General features: G+C 41.4%; 1 protein-coding gene across 5 annotated transcripts in view; it reads right to left on the minus strand.

Annotated features, from left to right (window-relative positions):
- The window catches only part of SYNPO2 (synaptopodin 2), a 250,065-nt gene that overhangs the window by 56,356 nt on the left and 171,668 nt on the right, over window positions 1-22,041 (minus strand). The gene's annotated exons all lie outside the window — the stretch shown is intronic.

Raw genomic sequence — 22,041 nt, forward strand, 5'->3', positions numbered from 1 at the left:
TTCCTGAACTAACTACTAGCTCTTCTTTCTTGTTGTGTTTGGTTTTGTTTTCCGTCATTGGCTTGTTGTTGTTTTGTTGCTTTGTTCTACTCTGTCTTGTTTTTGTGAATGTTATTATCTCTGAAGATCTGTCTAAATAAGATAGGCTGGATGAACAATGTGGAGGAGAAAACAATGGGACCAACAGTTCGGGGGGACATGGGAGAGGGGGAGGTGGTGGAAAAGGTAGTTGCGTTAACAACCCCAGGGACAGGGGAACAACAAGTGATCCAAATGGGTGTTGAGGAGGGTGTAGGAGGCCTGGTAGGGTGTGATCAAGGGTAATGTAACCAAGAGGAATTACTGAAACTCAAATGAAGACTGAGCATGATAGGGGGACAAGGGGAAAGTCAAAGGAAAGAGAGGATGGGGAAATAGATCTAGTGCATATATTGATAGGTTTAGTATTAAGGTAGCAGATGGACATTGGGCCTCCACTCAAGTACTCCCTCAATGCAAGAATGCTTTCTTCTATTAAACTGGCATTCTATGATGCTCACCTTTCTGACGCAATTGCTGAAGACAAAGTGGGTGAATAAGCAAATGTGGTAAAGAAAGCTGATGGTGCCTGGCTATCAAAAGATATAGCATCTGGGGTCTTAAAAGCTTGAAGGTAAACAAGCAACCATCTAGCTCAGAAGCAACAAAGCCCACATGGAAGAAGCACACCAGCCTGTGTGATCACGAGGTGTCAAAGGGATCAGTTATCAGGCATCATCAGAACAAAAAACCATATCATTGTGAATGAGGGAGCGGGGAGTACGGAGCAGAGACCCAAAGCCCATTTGTAGGCCACTGAACATCCCCTTACAGAAGGGTCTTGGGGAGGAGACGAGCTAGTCAGGGTGCGATGTAACAACCATGAAACATACAACTTCCTGCTAGTTCCTAAATGCTTTTTTCCTTCTCTCCCCCCCACTATCATGATCCCAATTCTACCTTACAAATCTGGCTAGACCAGAGGATGTACACTGGTACAGATAGGAACTGGAAACAGGCAATCCAGGAATCCAGGGAGGATGGACCCTTGAGGGCCAGTGGTGCGAGTAGCGATACGGGGAGGGTGGAACAAGGGTTGTTTGGAAAGGCAGAACCCATTACAAGGATCTACATGTAACCTCCTCCCTGGGGGATGGACAAAAGAAAAGTGGGTGAAGGGAGATGTTGGACAGTGCAAGATATGACAAAATAATAATTTATTTGAGAATGATGAGGGCAATGAATGTACAAATATGCTTTACACAGTTGATGTATGTATGGATTGTGATAAGAGTTGTATGAGCCCCTAATAAAGTGAGTTTTTAAAAAGTTTGGTGATACATGGGATGAAATCATTTGGAATCATTGTCCCTTTATATGGCAATCGTGGCATTTTCCATCACCTCATATGCATATATGCAAATTGAACAGTGAGGAAGGAAGACCACAGAATTGATGGTGAAGAATTTGAATTATGGTGAAGAATCTTGAAAGTGCCGCAAACTCTCAGGAGAACAAGCAAATCTTGCTTGGAATAAGTACAGCCAGAATGCTCCTTAGAATTCAGGATGAGGAGACTCCGTCTTATGCACTTGCACAGCCTTACAGGAGAGAACTGTCCCCAGAAAAGGACATCACTCTGGGTAAACCGGATGGTCAGCACAAGGACATGGACTGACACAGTGGCTTCAACAGGGGTTCAAACATAACAATGATTTAGTCTCTTGTATGAGGATCTTGATGAGTCGCCATCCACTCGACGACCCCAAACAACAACATTGCATTTCCCATTTCAATACATTGTCGCAGGTGGAATTCCATACATATGTTTATCCACCTGTCAACCTATAGGACGATCACCAGCATTTGTGTCTTCCTTGGACTTGGGCTTTTTAATTTATCCTAATCTCAAAGGTTAATTGTAATTAAATAAAAGAATGTGGAATAAATTGATATTAAAGGTATCTGAGACAAAGAATAGAGAAAAGGGGGAACAGTAGATGTTTGAGTTTTTAATACATTAAGATAATTATTGAACTTCAATCGTGAAGTCTGGTTCCAATCTGAAGATTGCGACTCCCATGAAAAATAAATTTTAAAAGTCCTTGCTTTCCAACAGGGTTAAAACATTGACCATAAGAAAGAAAGGTGGGACACAATTTAGGGATAAAAGTGTAGAGCTGTCTGAACTAATACAAGGCAGTCTATTACGAGGAAGTCAGACAGGGGATTAGTCAGGAAGAAAAAAATATTCTTGTCTGAAACGAATTATTCAAGACTTGGCGCTATGCAAATCCTAGCAAAAATGACAGAGTGAGGGCAAGAAAGGGAGAGAGAGCACGCTGCGTAATACAGAAACACTGCTTTAAGGGCAGCACCGGCCCAGCACAAGCTGACGGGAACGAAGAAAACCCCCTTCAGACAATGGAAGAAGAAAAAGAATATTAGCAGAAGACTGCCACCAGCTTCTTAGAAGGAATACCTGCTTATATCCCTTATAACTATAATTTCTATTCCTCCCTGTCAATGATGGTCACTGCTGTGCTTCCAGATTTGTTCTCCACCCTTCCCTGCTTTCTTCTGGAAGGACTGGCTTCTACAGAGTTCATTAAATTACTGCTCTTTTGAACTTGCCATCTATTTTCTGTTGGGATGCCAAGATACTAATTAATATGTTGGATTTCATTTTATATTCTGAGCTCAGTAGTTTTCAAAGAGAACATAAAGCGATCTCAAATTAAAATCATGCTTCAAGATGTTATTCTAGATATAATCAACCTAGATTGGCCCCTCACTGATTATTAAAATCAAGGTTGGGAGGGACAGAGAGGCTAGAATCAGGTAGTCAGTAACATTATAAATGTTACTCCTGAAAACAAAGAATGCTTTTAAGATACAAAGTAATGACTTCTGTGAAATCCATTGTTTGGGTCTGGAAGAGTCCTTCCTTTTATTGCCATAAATTAGAACCATAGATGACTTTTCCATTTTCAGTTTGAAAATATCAGATGAATATAATGTTGCCAAGGGTCTAATGCAACTGCAAAAATGAAAAAAATAATACTCGCCTAATTTGAAAAAAAAAACAAACAAACCCAAAAACCCAAACTGCCAAATATATATTTCTCTTGTAAGAAATCTTTAAAATACAATTTAAAAAAATAATAGCTATTGATAAAAGTTAAGGATAAAATGATATCCAACAATGACATTTAAATTAAGGTTAGACTTATTTGTATACATTTCATTTATTTGAATTTCTTTTCCCTTATAAAATAAAACTTGGCAGATAACAAAGGACGATTTTGAACACAAAGGTAAAAAAGCACTTTGTTAAAGCATGAAATCATTCATTTAATGGGGCCGGATGTATTAGAATGCCATCTAAATCATTCATTTAATGGGGTCAGATGTATTAAAATCCAATCTAGAAATCCAACCTTTGGAAGACAAAGGAGGTATTATGTGGATGAAACAGATGCGTCCTTATCCTCTTTATACACCAAGACCCAATCTCAGGTGGGGGTTCGCTGTCTGACTAGTAAGTTATTCGAGTGGTAAGTAGCTTCATGGGTTTATAGAGTCAAGATGAAGTTTGGTCCTTGGACACTGAACAAACCCCGCGTTTGATAGAGCCGTCTGCCATCTACACGTGTGTTGCGCCATGGGGAAAGCGCGGTTCATCATCTGCTTGTCAAGTAGAGCTTTGACTGGTGAGGATGGAAGAGCTGTTAACATTCCTTCAATGCCTACATTCAGAGCCAAGTGCCGGGACTACTTTGCTAAGCTGCTTCGTGAAGAGAAGCGGCCCTAAAGAGCGATGCTAAGTACGGTAGTGCGGATTGACTCCATAGCAAGGTGCGGTTGACTTGGGTTCCTTGCAACAAAAGTGTTCTGGAGAGCTAACTTGTAACAATTTCTAACTGGACAACTACGCCAAATAAAGATGGTACAAGAGAGTCTCATCCAGCTTACATGCATCCCTTACAATCATCAACCAGCAATATGGTTCTGTTCAAAGGCAGATGATAAAGGACAAACCTTTATTAATGTGCATACAATGCTCTCCTAAACGAGCATAATCATATCCGTTTATAATTTGTATAAGTGTACATTATGTGTCTGACTACGGAAGCCTGTTGGCACAATCGTTAAGGCTCAGCCTCTTACCGAAGTGGTGGGAGTTTGAGGCCACCAGCCGCAATCAGCTTCTGTACAGCCTGCACCCTAGCAAACCCTACGGGGCAGTTCTTTTCTGCCAAAGGGGGGTGCTCAGACTCAGAATTGACTTGACAGCACCTAACAACACCATCGGAACATAAATACAAGTACAAATTCTATCTCCTGGGTTTTTCTTTTGCTAAAATGACATACGCTGCCCATAATACGAGTCAATTGGCCACACAAATTCATTACTATAGACAATATTGAATCTCTATCAATGACATGGCTTCCAATTGTGTGGCTCTACTTCATACTAGCTAGCTGCCCTAGGATATCACCCTGAGATTTGGTTTTCTAAAATGTTAAATTGAGGCTCATGCACTCAATTGATCAAGGGAGTTCGGGCATCGGTAGTTCAGTGGCAGAATTTTCACCTTCCACACAGGAGAGCTGATTCAATTCCTGGCCACTGCAGGTCCCGTGCCGTCATCATGCTTCTATCAGTGGTGCGGTGCTAGTGAATGGGTTTCACCCATGTCCAGAATAAGACAGACTAAGGAAACACTCCAGTTCAGTCTCTTTGGATCACAATGGTCTGATCCCATTGTTCATGGGTTTGCCAAGAGCCCACATGGATGAATTTATACCAGCTAACAATGACTCTCAGGGATAGTATAGCGCGAATAATGACTGTATGAATTATTAAATTAACCCAGAAAGCAAGTAGTATACGGAGAAACTGCAGGTTGCCGAAACAAACCTAGTAAATGGGCAGCATAGCAGGAGCGAGCAGCCAAGGTGCCATTGTCAAACCACCTATAAAGTCTATGCTTCAGTTATCTTTCAGATGGCAAACTTCCACCCCTAACAGACTGGGCTCCACTGGTTTAATAGGAATGCACGGCACGAACACTTGGGACCACGAAGTGGCTTAAAAGGATGGTCTTGGTACCACCCGGGGTTCCAACTAGCAATAAAGGAGCGATGCACATACCCAACTAGTTATGCTCAGTGTCCCAGATGCCCTTGCTACACACGCCACTTTCAGTTTTAGCACTCCAACTTGTCCCCACACTGCACATGTGCTCACTGAGAAAGGGGCCAGGAGCGAGCTCGCGAAAGCCATGTGACAATACAAACTGCCCAAACCGGAAACCTTGCCCACCCAAACACATACCAATTCTTGACTCAGGTAACAGCCCTACAAAAACCATTTACTCTGTACCTCCAAGCAACTGGGCTGCTTAGGGCATCTTCCCTGCAGGTCTCTCCTGCAGATCCCTAGCCTTTCTTTCAATACCCTAGCGCACTTGGTCACTTTGTCCACATCCATCTCTGAGAACCACCATGACACCAAAATGGGTAACGAGGATTAGAAATAACGTGTAAAAATCTCCATGCATGATATATAGAGAGCTCATATAAGTGCTCAAGAGGGGACTAGTTAATATAAATGTTGATGTTTTCTATACATACATACATACACACAGACACAAAGATTTGAAGAGAACATGCTAAGTTAAAAAATGGTAAAAATTCTTGGTCTGCCGGATACTTTAAAACATCTGTATTTGTTTTACATTTTTATCTGGATATTTGGCATTATTTCCACATGATCAAAGGAGATATGTTACGTAGCTCTTTTTCTCAGTAAGTACACATATCATAACTGAAAGATGGAAGAAGATAGGCCTGCTTATTATATATCATAACACAGTAATAATACAAAGAATTAAGCATTAGCAGCTTATTTCTATTGAGCACATACTGTTGTGCTAAATCTTTTACTGCAAAAAATCAAAAGAGTAAATCATTTACTGCCTTATATCAGTTAATACCTACAATACCTTGAAGAGAATATGACTGCACTTCCACTTATACACGTCTCAGTGTATTGTTATTATCTTCATTTTAATAGGTATGCAATTTGCGATTCAGAAAAGTTAAGTGTTTTGCCTAAAACCACACTGATAAGACCAGAATTTGAAGCCCAGCAGTCTGACTCTGAAGTCTGTTTCTTTAACCATGACACCAATTGTTTTCCTAGTCAAGAGGCCACATTTCCCTCTTATAAATCCTACCATGAAGAAAGAAAGAGAAAATAATTGTGTAGCTACCATGAGCATCAACCAGGTGCTGCTGAGTGGTTTTGGCCTATGGCGAGCTCAAGTGTACCAGAGGGGAGTTATGTTCCGTGGGGATTTCAATGGCTGACCTATCTCAGAAGCACATCATCAGAACTTCCTGCTGAGGCACCTCTGCGTAGACCCAAACCTCCAAGCTTTAGCTCAGAAGCCTAACGCATTAACTATTCCTATTGCTCAAGAAACCACAAGTAGCACAAAGGGGGTGGAAATGGGAAGGACTACAAAGAGGGGATAAAATTGGTTCAATTAGTCTACATACAAGGAGGCTTCAAAAAGTTCGTGGAAAAAATGGAATTTAAAAAGTAAGGGAATTTTGCATGACATGCATACACCTGGAAACCATGATGCTGAGTGAAGTTAGTCAATCACAAAAGGGAAAATATAGGGTGAATCAACTACTATCAGGATTAACACCAAGATGAAGACTGGTTTCTGCTCTCAAGTGATAGCATCTTCTCGTCCAGCCTCAACAAGCTGGAGAACTGGCCTAGTGCCCATGAACCCCATACCACTCCTTTGGTAAGTACATCTGAAAAGCCACTTCCACAGAGAAGGGTTCACCTCCGCTGGAGTCAGTTTCTCCAAACGATGGGAGAGGGAGACGAGCACTCATTTGTTGCCATACGGCATCAACAGCCACTTCTGCCAGAGAAATAAGTGAACTTTCAAGTCAAGACAGGGATGGGGGAGGGACAGATGTCTCAGAGAAGGTGATGACACTTCTGTTGGTGGGTAAACTGGGTGACGCAACCTCCCATTGGTTAATACTGATCTAGAACCCAAGGGAGAATATGCCTGGTATATTGTTCCTCATTAGACACTTTTGACCCAGAATGTACGCAGCCCTTGGTGACCAGGCTGTGTGTTACAAACTACTGGGACTTTGCACGCTGCCCTTTCCAGGCACACAGCATCTTCAGAAGAGCTCATTAAGTGAACTAGGCTTTACCTCAAGCCCACCTGTAGCAGACTTAAGCAAGCGAAACCCTCCCTTGGACTTGGGCTGACATGTGAGTGTGTTTTATGGAACCGGTGGTCATTGGACTTCGGTGCAGATCTCTTGCTCTGAGGAAGTGTAATGATTGGTGGCCCAGGACTACCATATAGCTACTGTTTTAATGCTCTCCTTGCTTTCTTGTAGCATACAGTAGTCTGAGAGGCATGATTATGCCTTTGTGAATGAGTGTGATTGAAACCACCATTTTTTTGTGTGTGTAGTACCCAGTCACTTAAGAGTTTAATCTGTAAAAATAACAATACAAATAATGAAACATGAGAAGCTTGTTTTTATTGAGCATTTACTTCTATTCATGAATTGTGGTCTGAAAAGCTGCCTTATACTTGCATAATTTCATTTTCTCAATAGTTTTAAAATTCTAAGGGCCAGCAAATGATCCCTGAACTAACTACAAGCTTTTCTCTTGTGAACTGTTTTATTCTGTTCTTTGTCAGTGGTTTGTTTTTGTTGTTTTGTTGTCTGGTTGTATACTGTTGCTTTGTTTTCCTCTGTCTAGTTTTCGTGCATGTTAGTGACTCCACAGGTCTGTCTGAATAGGACAGGCTGGATGAACTATCTGGAGGAAAAACAACGGGACCGACAGTTTTGGGGGGACTTGGGGTGGGGGGGTAAGGGGGGGGTAAGGAAGTGGTGTTAACAAACCCAGGGACAAGGGAAAAACATGGGACCCCAAATGGTAGAGAAGTGGGAGTGGCAGGCCTGCTGGGAAATGATCAAGGGTAAGGTTGCTTAGAGAAGAGGTATACTCTAGCCCAGGTGGCGATGAAGCATGGTAGTAGGGCAGGAGGAAAGTCAAGGGAGATGGAGGAAAGAGCTAGGAGTCAAAGGGCATTCATGGAGGTCTAGACAAAGACATGTACATGCAAATATATATAGGAGGATGGGGAAATAGATCTATGTGTCTATATTTATAGGTCAAGTATTAAGGTGGCGGAAGGACCTTGGGCCTCTACTCAAACACTCCCTCAATGCATGAATACCTTCTTTTATTAAATTGGAACTCTATGATGCTCACTCTCCCGACACAACGGCTGGAGCCAAAGTGTGTGAACAAGTAAATGTGGTGAAGAAAGCTGATGGTGCCCGGCTATCAAAAGAGATAGTGACTGGGGTCTTAAAGGCTTGAAGATAAACAAGCGGCCATCTAGCTCAAAGCAACAAAGTCCACATGGAAGAACACACCAGCCTGAGTGAGCGAGTGGTCCCAAAGGGATCAGTTACCAGGCATCAAAGAACAAAAAATCATATCATTGACTGCACACCTCCATGATAGGATCGCTGAAGACAAATGGGTGCATAAGCAAATGTGGTGAAGAAAGCTGATGGTGCCCGGCTATCAAAAGAGATAGTGTCTGGGGTCTTAAAGGCTTGAAGGTGAACAAGCGGCCATCTAGCTCAGAAGCAAATAAGTCCACATGGAAGAAGCACACCGGCCAGTGCGATCACGAGGTGCCCAAGGGACCAGGTATAAGGCATCATGCAAAAAAAAAAAAAAAGATATAAGTGTGTGTATGTATGTGTATATATGTATGTATATATATGTATATATATCATATTAAATGAAGGGGGAAGTGCAGAGTGGAGACCCAAGGCCCAAGTGTCGACCAATGGAGATCCCCTCATAGAGGGGTTTAGGAGAGGAGATGGGTTAATTAGGGTGTGAGGTAGTATCGATGAAGAACACAGCTTTCCCCCGGATCCTGGATGCTTCCTCCCCCCAACTACCATGATCCGAATTCTACCTTGCAGGGCTGGATAGGACAGAGGCTGTACACTGGTGCATATGAGGGTTGGAGGTACAGGGAATCCAGGGTGGATGATACCTTCAGGACCAAGGGTGTGAGGGACGATGCTGGGAGAGTGGAGGGTGAGTGGGTTGGAAAGGGGGAACTGATTACAAGGATCCACATGTGATCTCTTCCCTGGGAGAGGGACAGCAGAGAAGGGGGGAAGGGAGACTCCAGATAGGGCAAGATATGACAAAACAATGATGTATAAATTACCAAGGGCATATGAGGGAGGGGGGAAGGGGGAGGGAGGAGGGGAAAAAAAAGAGGACCTGATGCAAGGGGCTTAAGTGGAGAGCAAATGCCTTGAGAATGATTGGGGCAGGGAATGTATGGATGTGCTTTATACAATTGATGTATGTATATGTATGGATTGTGGTAAGAGTTGTATGAGTCCCTAATAAAATGTAAAAGAAGAAAAGAGAAAAAAATGATTAGGGCAAAGACTGTACAGATGTGCTTTATACAATTGATGTATGTATATATATGAACTGTGAAAAGAATTGTATGAGCCCCAATAAATTGTTAAAATTAAAAAAAAATTCTAAATCATTGGGTAAATTATTAATACTACCACCTATGCCCCAGGAGAATGATTTATAATGCTCTCTATCATAAAATAAATAGATATATGAATGGCTTTGGGGCTTGTACTTCATTTTAGCCCCAATCTAAGAACAATTAGTTCTTATGACACGGCCCTGCTTGATGCTCACCCTCCTGAAGAGATCACTGACGATATGGGTGCTATAGTGCTGGTGGAGTGTGGTGAAGAAATCAGATGGTGCCAGGCTATCAGAAAGAATAGTGTCTGGGGTCTTAAACGTGTGTGTTAAAATAAGCAGCCATCTAAGTGAGGTGTCAATTGAGCATATAGAAGAAGCACAACAGCCTATGTGATCTGAAGACTGTAAATAATAAAGTCCAAATCAGAAGGAAGGAACGGTATCCGTGCTTAAATTCTGAACACCAGGTTTGCAGAAGGCTGTGGGTGACAGTGGAAGCTCAAAATTCCTTCACAGGTCCCACATGGATCAAGCCTCCAATAAATCCTCCTTGACCATAGTCCAGGGATATAATTAGCCTTGGTGCTAGATATAGAGCACTGTAAAATCTATTATGATGGGACATATTTAGGTTAAAAATGTAACACTTTATCATTTGATCTCTCTTTTAAAGTTGTTTCCATTTTTGATATCATCTGATTTCTTTTTTAATCATTTTATTAGGGACTCATCCCATACTTATCATAATCCATACATATGTCCATTGTATCAAGCACATTTGCACATTTGTTGCCATCATCGTTCTCAACACATCTGCTTTCCACATGAGTCCCTGATATCAGCTCATTTTCTCCCTCCCTCCCCATTCCCCACTCTCTCATAGACCCTTGTTAATTTACAAGTCATTATTATTTTGTCATGTCTTACACTGTCCAACGTCACCCTTCACCCACTTTTCTGTTGTCTGACCTCCAGAGAAGAGGTTATACGTAGATCCTTGTAATCAGTTTCCCCTTTCTACCCCACCTTTGCTCCACCCTCCCAGTATTACCATCCTCACTGTTGTTCCTGAGAAGTTCATCTGTCCTGAATTCCCTGTGTTTCTGTTCCCATCAGTACCAGTGTACATCCTCTGGTCCAGCTAGATTTGTAAGGTAGAATTGGGATCATGATAGTTGCGGGGAGGAAGCGTTTAAGAACTAGAGGAAAGTTGTATGTTTCATCATTGCTACACTGCACCCTGACCAGCTCGTCTCCTCCCTGTGGCCGTTCTGTAAAGGGATGTCCAATTGCCCACAAATGGCCTTTAGCTCCCTTCTCTGCACTCCCCCTCATTCACAATGATGTGATTTTTGTCCCTTGATGCTTGATACCTTCAACACCTTGTGATTGCACAGGCTGGTGTGCTTCTTCTATGTGGGCTTTGATGCTTCTGTGCTAGGTGGCCACTTGTTTACCTTCAGGTCTTTAAGACCCCAGAGTCTATATCAATTGATAGCTGGGAATACTATGTTTGCTTATGCATCCATTTGTGTTCAGCGATCGTATCGGGAAGGTGAGCATCATGGAATGCCAGTTTTCTATTGAGAATTTTCTGTTTTGTTTTATCACTGTTGTTGGGTTGGCCTTTTTGTTCATTTGCTCCTTGCTTCCTCTTTGTGTTTTGTATTCCTTTCTTTATATGAAATCCAGGACTGGTGAATCTCTGGGTTAATAATTAATGAGCTAGGGGCATGGCAACAGGGGTTGGGAGCAAATGAGGAGATAAGAACCATGAATTAGGGAAGAGAATATTCTGCAATTGAGTGTGGTGATGATTGCCCAGCTCTTCTTCAGATGACTGAGCTAGTGAATTGTATGATTAATGAATTATCAAAATATTTACAGTAAGTTGAAAATAACTTTTTCCAAAGGTAATGGAACTTTCCATGAACTTTTGGAAGCCTCCCAGTACCAGTGGTTGAGAAAAGCAGGTTTTGTTTTGGTTTTTTGCTTGCTTGTTTTATCTCTCTCATTTTTTTAAGTCTTTGGGGTCATATACAAGTATTCTTTGAAATTAGAACATTGTCAATATTATAGTCCAATCTGTCACAAATTAAAAATTGAGTAGACTTATCTTTTGCCAACTCTGACTTGCAGTGAGCGTGCAGTGTGATTCTTTTCCTTTGAGAACATTCCCTGACAAACCTCATTCCACAAGGACTACATAAGACAAGAGCAAGCTTCTATCCGTAAAATCTTCAATTTACTTTCAGAGTTAACTAATTTAAGCAGGCCATATAACTAGAAATTTTCATGTAAATGTTTACCAAATACTCTGCCTATTGCCCTCTGTTTTACAATGCCTGCTTTAAAAAAGAAAAAAAAGATTCATTTTACTTTTTTAAAGTAAAATTGGAAAGTTCTGATTTATTTGGGGAATCTAACATTACTTGCATTTAACATTTTTAACATTATAGATTAAAAGAGTGTCAAGGAATAAATAATTGATTCCCTAGGAAAATGGGCTTGGTATAAAACTTGGTATAGTTTTATACCAAAGAAGTATGCTCACGTGAAACTTGGAATTCGGTTCAACAGAGAGAGGCATTGCCTGTGAGGAATCCGCTTGTGTACAGAGATCTAGAAGATGCTTTTATGTTGAGTCAGACAGTTCTGTTGGCAGTTTCTTACACCCATATCATGGCTGAGGTGCATAACCCCTGAACAAGCAGTGGGCCCACGGGCTTCCCCAGCTTCCTGACTATATTGCCCCTGGGCAATCAGCTCTACAGAGTCATTTGAAGCCATTCCTGGAGACCCAACTTGTGTGTCCAGATCTTCCAATGATTCTACAAGCACCAATCAAATTCCCTCCTGATTAAAATCACTGCCAAACCACACTCACTGCCATTGAGTCGATTCGGAGTCATGGCGACAGGGTAGGACATGTCTATAGCACAGGGTGGAATTGCCCTTGTCTGTTTCCAAGACGCTGCCTCTTTGCAGGAGTAGAAAGCCTCATCTCTCTCTAGGTCCTAGAGCCTAGGAGAAGCTAGTGGTTTCCAATTGTGACTTTGTCATTGCAGCATGAAGCCATTAAGCCATCAGAACCCAAAGAAACCAAACCAAACAAACTCACTGCCATCAAATCAACGCTGATTAGAGTGACCCTAAAGGGCAGGGTAGACCTGACCTTGTGAGTTCTGAGACTGTAGCTCCTTACAGGAGTAGAAAGTCTGGTCTTTCTTCCACCAAGCAGCTCATGGCCCAGCGTTAACCACTGTGCCACTGGGGCCCCCTTAAAGTAACTACAAACGTTTTATTTATTCAAATGAATGCTAATACAGAACACTAGAATTAAGGGCAAACATTGAAGGTAAGAGAGGAGACAAATTTTCTCAACGACAGACAAAATGGGAAAGGAGGAGGAAGATGAAGGTGAGGGTGGGGATAGTGGGGATGAGTGTGTCGGGGAGGAGGAGGAGGAGGAAAGGGAGGAAGAGGAAGCTGTGTTAAGCCAAGTTGTCTAAAAATTCAAATCCAGCGACACTCTTAAACATATAACACAGACCTTGACACTAAGAAGTAGTTCTATATCAAGAAGATATCTCAGCCCAGTCCAACTCAAGTCCATAAGTCTCTCTTCAGACTCACATAATCACATTTAGTGACACAAAATGAATTCAGTGGACCCAAGGTTAGTGAAAACATGGCAGGGCACTGGCAGTAGTCAGGGTTGGGTTGGCAGGTAGAATTGTATCAGGCAGGAAGGTGGATGCAGCAGAGACAGAGAGGCAGTTCCCAGAATGCCTCACTCTTATACAAAATAATGCACCCTCAAGGAGGTGTCGGTAAGCTACTATTTGCTTGACAGTTTTAGCTCCATTCTAGCCAGGAGTGTCTAGTTTTCATAAAATCGTCCAACTACCACAGATGAGCAGGAGAAGGAGGAGGATATACAGAAAAGGGAGGAGGAGGAAGAAGAGGAGGGCGGGGGGGGGGAAGAGGAGGAGAAGAAAAAAAACAACACACACTGATATTCCCAGACAGACGAGCGAGACAAGGAAGGACCAAGACATTGGCACGAATTCGTCATCTACCAAGGAGAAAGGCAGAAGACAACTGAGAACTGGAGGACAAAGAAAGAAGCTTAGAAAACTCACATGCGAGAAAGCAATAGAAAAGAAATGAAACCTTGGCCATGGACGGATAAGGAAAAAAATGAGGTGATGATTCACATGCCTACCTATCTTAGGCAAATTTACTGAAAGGAAGAGGGCATGGCTCCTGAAAGAATTGAGGGTTTTCTCTGCTAATGCATTGATAAGGATATAAACAATTAATATGCAATGCATTTCTATAAATTTATTATCTAAATAATGAACAAACATGTTGTAGTGAATATTCAAATCAAATGATGGGTACATTTCAAGCGAACACTAGGATTTTGTGGTTGCTGTTTATTGAGTACCTCAATTCCAGTGCAATGGCCTTTTCTCTTTTGGGGTATTGGTTTGAACCATCTAAGCCTACTTTCCTCTCGTCTGGATCGTGTATGTCCAGATCTCGGACACAATGTTTGCCTATGGGTGATTGTCTCTACCCTCAGAGACCGAGTCACCATAAAAGTAGAAAGCATTCCTAGTGGTAACCTTGGAAATGTTCCCAGAGTAATAACTGTCTTTGAACGACGGCCAGGAGCCATGGGCTGCATTCTTATGAAGCTGCATACCGATGGGCTTCCGCAAGCAGAAGTGATGCGGCAATGTAAGTGCTGTGAGCTGCGGTGCAGCAGCCACCAGGGTGGGAGAGGACCGACATGCACTAATATGGAATGGTATTCTCTGTTTTCCTCCTCTGTGAGAACGTAAACATGCTAGCTCTTTCAGAAAAACACGATGGGCCAGAGCCTAGCTAGGATATGTTCCTGCTGATGGTTTCTTTTTTGTTTTTGTTTTTACTCAATTATGAAAGATTGCTCAAAGGTGTTCGAAATGTAGATAAATTATTTGCATAAGCACTTAATTAGAATGCGGGGGAATGGGGAACCCTCCACTTTTTAAAGAACTCACACAAAAGCACAGTTTATCAGAATCAGTCAGGAAAAAACAAAACAAAACAACAGATCCAGAACTCAGTATTTGGGGATCTCAAGTGTGTTTAATGAACGGAACTCACCACTGTTCACGCAATAATTTTTGTTCTGTGCGAACTCATGTGATCAGAATTTAGTTACCAGAAGAACCTGTACGTTCCTAGCAACCTTTTGAGCGGTCAAAATACAGTGAAGTAAATACAGTAAAACTAAACCGCTAAAATGTCTGTACTTTACTAAAAGCATCTTGGATCCTTTCTCAATATCGATTTGACCAATTTTACACAATTCTAATGAGCGTTGCTATTTCACTTCTAATAAACTTATTACTGTGAAGACAGGCTGGGATCCTGCGTAAAGGAAGATGTGATTGTTATAACCGATGCAATGCCAAAACAAAAAGTAGCAGCCAAAGGGGAAATCAAAATTTAAACACACCTGAAAAATGTAAAAAGGGAAGATAAGCTCACGATCCTTGAACCATTTAATGAAAAGTATAAAAATAGCCCCGACACGTGCAGCAGGACTAATGCTTCCACGAGTGCCCCCCACCTACTGACCAGCTCGTTAGCTGGCACTTCCACTTATGGCAATAGGCAGATATCTCCTAGTTGACTCTGGTGCATGAATGCAATGTGTCTGATAGTAATCAACTCTGAGGGACTTGGTGTGAGTTACACTGGCTCTGATGGTTACGATCTGTTGTCAGTTATGCAATGTTGATCTGGCAGTAATAAAATGGTGAGATTTTGTTATTATATAATGATATAATTTGGCAGCTGTGTAGGCATCCTCCATTTTGTGATCAGATGGGGTCATATTCCATTTTTGCATAGCACCAGTTTTCACACAATGGCCTAGTCATTGGATCTTAACCACACATACCGTAGTTACTCATGTATAAGCTGAGTTTTTCAGCACATTTTTAATGCAGTTTTTGTGGTGAAATTAGGGACCTTGGCTAATATTTGGATAGGCTTATACTCGAGTATATACGGTATATAATATTTAAGTAAAGTAATGAGTACTGATAATAAAATATGTCATTAAAATGTTTTAAATGATTTTTTTGTAGACTTGCTAGATTCAGAAAGCAAATTAGTGCCATTCCAAATAGTTAAAACAAAAGTTTTGATATCTATCTAAGGATTGTAAGCAATAAAATTCAAGAGCAGAGGAGGGAATTGTATTAGAGTTTAAATTCTGAGCACCCAGTTTGCAAAAGGAATGGATCACAATGAAAGGCCAAAATCCATTTGCAGAGTGCTCCTGTGGATTCAGCCTCTGGTGAGTCCACTCTGACCATTGACCAGGGATGTAAACATCTTTGCTATCAGAATGAGTTAAAATTTAGCACCGTATCATTTTTCCCCTTTTAAAATTTGTTCTGGTTCTTATTGTTTTCTGTTTTCTTTTGGATTAAAAGTTGTCTGTGTGTGTTTTGTTTTATTTTTGTTGTTGTTATTATAGGGCTTTGTTGCTATTGTTGCGTGATTTTCTTTACATGAAATCCAAGCTAGGTAAATCTATAGAGACAGTAATGGCATTAACAGTTTCCTAATGTTGTGGAAAGGGAAGTTGGGGGTAAAAAAGGGAGCTAATAATAATGAGTACAATTCTGTCTCTCAGCGACCCTATAGAAAATCACCAGTAATTATCAATGTATCTTTGTTTAATGTTTGATCATTTACAGATCGCAAAAGTTGGGGGAAACCTTCAGTTTCTTCATCTTTCGCTTTAGTAGTTGGTGTGTAAATTTGAATAGTCATCATATTAACTGGTCCTCTACACTGATGGTTTTATACTTCGGAATAAATCTTGAAATGTTTGTTTTGATTATGGATGGGATTTCCTAATTCTTCAATATGATTAGCCAATTGAAAATAGTCAATACCACTCCATTTCAGCTCACAAATACCTAACATATTGATCGTTGAGTTTTCAACTTCATTTTTGACAACTTCCAGTTTTCCTTGATCCGTACGTTGTACAATCCACATTCCAACTGCTAACACGACTGTTTCTTCTCAATTTAACTTTATGTCACCCATTCAGAAAGCTTTATTCCACTCACATCATTAAGGCTGATTCTACTTTACCAGCTGAAAGTGAAGAGGACTTGAGTCACTTACTGGTGACTATCAAATATCATAGACTCCAGTATGGATTGCAGTTCAAAAAAATGAAAACAAAATTCTTCACTCCTGGACCAATAAGCAACAGCATTGGTGCCATCGTGAAGCATGTGGCTTTGAACCAAAGGGCTGGAAGTTGGAACCCAACCCCCTGCCACTCAGAAAGACCTGGTCATCGGCTTCCATAAGGACTGTGGACTAGAAACCCCTATGAGGGCAGCTTACCGTGACACAGAGCTGCTTCCCGTTAGGATCATCTCAACGGTCCTAACAGCAACCACTATGATCTAAAGCAGAAATTCTCAAGCATGTCTGCTTCATACTCTTAAGAGTGACTTGTGCACTTTGAAAAATATTTTGCTTATATGAGTTGTACAGATCAAGGGACCTCAAAAATTCACATAAATGCCCTATTATTTTTAATCAATTCTATTTCTTCATGACAATTTTGAAGCATCCTTGTAAATTTTAATTTATCCCATTATAAAAGTGAGAATTTTAACATTTTTATCTATAATCCATTTAAACATAGCAACCCCCCTCCACATGGACATAAATGCTTTCATAAAAATAACTACATTTCCCAAAATAAAGATAATCTGGTAAAAACAATAACATTGTTTTCCATTTCCATAAACATCTCTAATATGCGGGCTCACTGGGAGACTTTGGGATCTTCAGCATTCGACACGCTGTCCTGTGTTGATGGACACGCATGGAGACAGTTATGTTTCACACGCATCTGTAGTTGCAGCCACACTTGGGGGCTATTCTTCTCTGATACTTCAAGAGGTAATTTCCAAAAGTTGCCATGTGGAACCTGAGCTATAAAAATCCACTCTTCATGTTCCATTACATTAAAATCCATTAGTTTACTCTATTTTGCACGTTGAATAAATCTTTTACCCATGTATGATTTGCTGCTGCTGTTGTTGTTTTACAGCATTTGGAAAATCGTTTTTGTTGCTTTTATTCTGCATTTGGTGAAAATATACATGACAAAATGCACACACACACAACGTTTTTCTACATGTCCTTTTCATGTACACTGGTTCTGGCCGTTGCATGTGTAACTATTTTATCCATCTCTGTCCATATTATTTCACCACCATTAATTTAGACTTTATGTCCTCCCTCTAGCAGAGTTGGAGGCTCGTTGCTGTGAATTTTATCTCATGTAGATAATTGTTTAGAAAGTGTTTGAAACTGCCAAGGTGAACGCCCTTTACTAGGTTGGCTGTTAAGTTTGAAGTGGAATATATGGGAGAATTTCAGCTTAATGATTACCTTCGGACAATAGACTTGGGAAACTCCCATACCCAATGGAGCCAGTAGGGATGATTTTATCATTTGAAATTGAATTTGAAACTTGAAAATTTGAATTGGAAAATCTGCTCCACAAATTGGAAACTTGATTGGCTATGTTACCTAAATGAATGTATTTCATTATGCCGCATCAAGATAATGCATGCACTAATAGCACGGGTGCTCTCATTCCAAAGAAATCCTTAATTATTGGGAAGCTGGCAAGTTCCCATGGGGGCTTGAGGGTCAAAGCTGCCCCAAATTCTAATTTTCCCTTCCTTAAAAGCACAAATATTGCTAATCGGTGTCTTTGAAGTAACAAGCCCCTTTTGTCCACTTTCTAGAGGATAATTTCTTACGTGAAAATGAGGCTCCATTTCAAGCAAGTGACTTCAGCTTGCACTTCAAATGCAAACGATCCCTCAGGTTAAATATTGTCCTTCAGTATTCAAATGAGGTGCTTCACGTATCCGTCTCTTGGCTACATAGAATGTTCAAAACGATGCACATTCAAGGGTTGAGATTTAATCAAATTGAAACTTTTACAGCTTGACTCTTACATGAGATTGGTGTGTGTGTGTGTGTGTGTGTGTGTGTGTGTGCTTCCATCAAGCAAACTGGTAATGAAAAATAGACACTCCTAACTTAGTTGAGTGTCACTGCCTCAATTCATACTAAGTGGTTTTTATCCACCATTGTTTTTGTACCATCAGTGCAAACATCCACCTGGTGAAACACCAAATTGTTTTCATATTACCACGATATAGTCTTGAGCTCACAAATTTCCATGAGAGTGTGTTGGTGACCCGCACCAGGGATCTACAGACTGCATTTTGAGAACCACCGATCTAAAGGAACAGAGAGTTTATGAAATAAACTTCCTTGAGCTCTTGGTTTTTTGAGTTATAGAGACCATGACATCAAGGCAAATACAATGGTGACTAGAACTAAGGTCTAGCCTAGGAGAGGAAACAGACACCAGGACAGGCTCCCGTTCCAGAACCATGTGCTGATTCAGCACGACTAATGCCAACCGTGAATTCAGACATGAGATGACTGACAGCCTGGGGCAAGTGGAGAAGCCCTTTCAGATCAGTTCTGCAATTCAAAGTCATTTGTGCAGAAGAAAGACACAAGGGGCAAGAAGAACCTCTCTGGGTTAGATTGTCATTGTTGCTTGGGAAATAGCTTCAGTCCAGTCTCCAAACCTGGGCTCTAGTTCCTGGGACCCTGGGACTACCACCCAAAGATCTCTGTGTCATCTGTAACATGACGTGTGTCTTCTGCCAATCTGAGGTAAATGTAGAACGTCATGAGAAAAGTCAATGCATCCGAAAGTCTGTCTCACACATTTTTATATGCCTAGACCAATAACCACTCCTAAACATGGTACTTTGTTTATTCTTTCTTCATCATCTCTTTCTGGTTTGAGGTTATTACAAAACTATCACGTAGGAAGTAGGGAATTCCCACTGTATTTGTGGGAAGGAATCGGCCCTATTGACTATTGGGCAGCCGGGACAACAGAGTCTTCCCTGGCAAAGACAACTGTCATGCCATGACTCAGTACGCAGCTGCCGCTGCTCCCAGACTCACTCCGTCCTCTGGCCCCACGAGGCCAAAGGTCACAGGGCGATCGGGAAACCCCACAAAAGTCAACAATGTATGGTCTTGCTTGTGATTTATGAAGATAAACATGTAAGTGGAAGAAGAGCGAGGCCGAAGCTGAGGCACTTCCACGGGTGCTGCTGAGATGCATGTGAGCTGTGTTTGTCTTGGCAGGTCCCACGGAGCTGCAATGGGCTGTGGGAGGGGTTTCTAAAGCCTGTACTTCAGGAAGGGAAATCAGGGTCATGCCAAGAGCCCTCTGTGTCCATGTAAGTGCTCTGTGGATGCGTTTTTAAACCGGTCGTGCTCGCTGCAGTGATGAACGAATCTTCCTATTTATTTCTCACGGAAGAGAGCCCACATGAATGTCACTATCTGCCAAAAGATTCCTGGGCCACAGCCAGCCAAGGAGAGCCGTGCAGAGATGCAGGAAGCCTCAGCTACTCCCTCTCTTTCCAGCCAGTCAAGCAACAGTGCTGAATGTATGCAAGGAACGGGGTGGAAGCTTGTGGCTTCCCTTCTGTTATCTCGTGTTATTGAGTGGTTAAGTGATTATGTTACATATTTACATGCTGGCTCTGAAACACAATAGTAAATATCGTCCTCAAGAGACTTACATTTGACAAGAGACAAGATATCAAGATAAGTACGTCAAACACGATACCTGCTATGATTGGAGAAGGAGTCCTGGTTTGAAATCACCTTTAGTTTGAAATCACCAGCAGCTCCACGTGGGGAAAGTGAAGCTTTCTACTTCCCTACAGAGTTACAGTCTCAGAAACCCACACGGAGTAGTTCTACCATGTCCTAATTGTCTCGATGGCAGTGAGTGCACTATGCTTATAGTAAACAACCTGCACTGGGAGGCCATTGCAGGGCCATAGGAGACAAGGCATCTTGGGGAGAATTCAAGGGGCAAAGGCATTGAGCCTAGCATACAATTTTTCAGAAAGTGTTTGTTGAACAAATTATCTTTTCACAACACAGTGTTGCCCCCATTAGCACTATGGCACCTGTGTGTGACATGCAAGCCACCACAGCATGACACATTGTAAGATGATGGCCAATATTGCAAATATAAGCAGGGTCGCCCAAGATGGATAAGTTTTAGCAGAACATCCAGACTAAGACAGAGCAGGAAGAAGGATTTGATTATCTGTTCTCAAAATGTTGGCCTGATGAACAGCAGTGGAACACTATGCGATAGAGTGCTGGCAGATGGGCCATGTTTGAAGGCGCTCAGAACACGGCTAAGGAGAGATGCCTCTTTAAAACAGGGTGATCTTTTTCTTAAACAATTTAGTAAGGGCCTGACAGCTCTTGTAACAATCCATACATCAATTCTATCAAGCACATTTGTACACATGTGGCCATTATTATTTCTAGACATTTATTTTCCATTGAGCCCTTGGTGTCAACTCTTTCCCCCCCACCTTCGTGGCCCCTTGATAAATTATAAATTATTATTATTTTCCTATCTTACACCAACCGCTGTCTCCTCCCCACGACAGCTTCTGTTGTTCATCCCCCTGATCGGGGCAGCAGGGGCAGTTATGTGTCGATGATCGTGACCAGTAGTAAAGCAGATCTTACTGATGTGGGTGGACTAAAGCTTTTCGGGATGCCTTCGGCTGATGTAGCATGCTACATTCATACATACAAAAGGTGAAGACATAGTTGCAAATATGCATTATTAGTCAGAGTTTGAAATGCATGAAGTATGACTAGAGGGAAACTGGAAGTTAGGAAAAATGAGACAAAACACCGAGATGGTAAACATTAGAGAGCTGAAATGCATTGCTTCTGGACATTTTTCACTGGACACGCATGTGGCCCACTTTGCCAGGAAGGATGAGATGAAGAAGAACAGCATCACATTTGTTGTCACATAAAAATGTTCAAAATCTATCTTGAATCCATCAGTGACAGGATAATCTCCATACACCTGTAACAAACACCAGCTAATAGGACCGTTGTTCAAATTTACACACCAATCGCTAATATGAGAGATGAGGAAACTGAAGACCATTCTAATATTCTGCGCTGTTTAATTAATCAAGCATGGAACCAAGATTCATTGATCATGAAATCTGGGAGAGGTAAATCTATAGAGAGAGCAACTGGACTAATGATTCCTCAGGGCTGTGGCCAAGGAGGCTGGGAGGAAATGGGAAGCTAATATGATGAGTACAAGAATAAAGAAAGTGTTCTAAAACTGATCATGATGATTATCCAACTCTTCTTGAGGGGATTGAGCTATATATGTGCCTTATAGG

The sequence above is a fragment of the Tenrec ecaudatus genome, chromosome 3, assembly GCF_050624435.1.
Source record: "Tenrec ecaudatus isolate mTenEca1 chromosome 3, mTenEca1.hap1, whole genome shotgun sequence".
In the NCBI taxonomy this organism is placed as follows: domain Eukaryota; kingdom Metazoa; phylum Chordata; class Mammalia; order Afrosoricida; family Tenrecidae; genus Tenrec; species Tenrec ecaudatus.